Raw genomic sequence first — 2,340 nt, 5'->3', positions numbered from 1 at the left:
AAAAAAAAAAAAACAAAAAAACAAAACAAAAAAAAAATTCGATTATGCTGAAAACGAAAGCTGGTTCCATTTCTTGGCTGTTGTGAGCAGTGCAGCAGTAAACACGTGTGTGCAACTATGACTGGGCTAATGGGACAGGACCTTTTGGGCTAATTCCCCAGAGTGAGAACGCTGGAGTATATGAGTCACATTTTTTATTTGATTTCTTTGAGGAATCTCCATGCTCACCTTGCCACAAAGGGCAGCCTATTAAAATCATTCGGGACTAGGTGTGGTGGCACAGACATTTAATCCCAGCATTTCAGAGGCAGATGCAGGTGGATCTCTTGAGAGTTCAAGGCCAACCTGGTCTATAAGGAAAGTTCCCAGCCAGCCAGGATTAACCACTGGGATCCTGTCTCAAAGAACCAGAATGTAATAGTCATTCCTCAGCGTGGGAGCCGGGCCGAGTCTGGGAGCTTTCTTCCTATTGATGTCGCTTCTCCCATTTCCCCACAGCAGTTGGGTATTTGGATGTTCCCTTAGTTAGGGTTTTACTGCTGTGAACAGGCATCGTAACCAAGGCGATTCTTTTTCTTTGTTTTTTCAAGACAGGGTTTCTCTGTGTAGTCCTGGGTGTCCTAGAACTCACTCTGTAGACCAGACTAGCCTGGAACTCAGAAATCCACCTGCCTCTGCCTCCCAAGTGCGGGATTAAAGGCGTGCACCACCACTGCCTGGCTCAAGGCAACTCTTATAAGGACATTTCATTGGGGCTGGCTTATTGGTTCAGTCCATTATCATCAAGGTAAGAGCATGGCAGCATCCAGACAGGCATGGTGCAGGAGAGGTGGTGAGAGTTCCTCATCTTCATCTGAAGGTTGCTAGCAAAATAACTGACTTCCAGGCAGCTAGAATGATAAAGCCCACATCCACAGTGACACATCTACTCCAATAAGGCCACACCTCCAAATAGTGCCACCCCCTAGCCTAAGCATATTCAAACCATGACAGATATTTTCACTGAGTCCTTGGTTGCATCCTGGTAACTAAGGGTCTCTTGGGAAGGCGAGGGTCCTCTGAGGCAGACAGGGTGGGGGGACTTTAGACCTCAGCTTCCAATTGCAAGAAGCTATGTCTCATGACAACTGGAAGCAGTTCATGAGGGACCTAGCTGGCTTTGCCACCATCACAGACGTTCTTTGTTTTTCTCCTTAAGGGTTATTACTCTTCCTTTCCAATCTCACTTCTGCTATTAATTATGTACTTAGTGGAGGTGATGAGAGATGACTTGGCAGGTCAGCAGGTCAGGGCACTTCCTGACAAACCTAATGATCTGGGTTCAATCCTTGGGTCCTACATGGTGGGAGGAGAGAACTGACTCTTACAAGTCGTCCTCTGGCCTCCATAAATGTACCGAGTACATGCACATACACACATGCATACAAAATAAACAAATAAAATGTAATAAAAATTAAAATCATCACACGCACATAGACAACTTTGTTTCGTTTGGCTTTGTTCTGTTTTCTGAGAGAAGGTCTCAGTCTCTAGCCAAGGCTAGCCTAGTGTTGGGGTTAGTCTTGTGTGCTATGTATTTAGAAGCCGAGTTCTGTGCCCCTATCTGGGCTGTAACCTGATCTTGGATCACTGTTTTATTCTATGTACTGTAAAGAGTTTTCCCTCTTAGTCCCTGAATGGTCAATAAATGGCTGGGGCCTATAACTGGGCAGAGAGGACAGGAAGTCAGGACTAAGAATCAAGTGAGGAGCCCCAGGAGACGGTGAGAGAGAGGGAGAGGGGGTCAATGTTAGACAGAGAAACCCTCAGGAGCACATGGCCAAGAAAAGGGGACCTGGGCTGGAGAGATGGCTCAGTGATTAAGAGCTCTGCCTGCTCTTCCAGAGGTCCTGAGTTCAACTCCCAGCAACCATATGGTGGCTCACAACCATCTGTAATGCGATCCAATGCCCTCTTCTGGTGTGTCTGAAGACAGCTACACTGTACTCACATATATAAAAAAAAATACATAAAAAAAAAAAAAGAAAGAAAAGTGGACCTGAGGACAGGCCGATGGAGCAGAATTATCCGGGGAGATAGCAGGTTAGCAAGTGACTGGCGTTTGGGAAGTTTTGAACAAGTAGAAGAATTAAAGTAGCTCAAAATCTGACCAGCAGAGTGCCTATAGCATATTAATAAATTGTAGTGTTCTGTGTCATTTACTTGGGAATGTATGGACAAGAAGTACGGTAGAACCGGGCAGTGGTGGTGCACACCTTTAATCCCAGCACTTGGGAGGCAGAAGCAGGTGGATTTCTGAGTTCGAGGCCAGCCTGGTCTACAGAGTGAGTTCCAGGACAG

This window comes from Mus caroli, chromosome 11, assembly GCF_900094665.2.
Source record: "Mus caroli chromosome 11, CAROLI_EIJ_v1.1, whole genome shotgun sequence".
In the NCBI taxonomy this organism is placed as follows: Eukaryota; Metazoa; Chordata; class Mammalia; order Rodentia; family Muridae; genus Mus; species Mus caroli.
Note: the sequence above shows the minus strand (reverse complement) of the source record.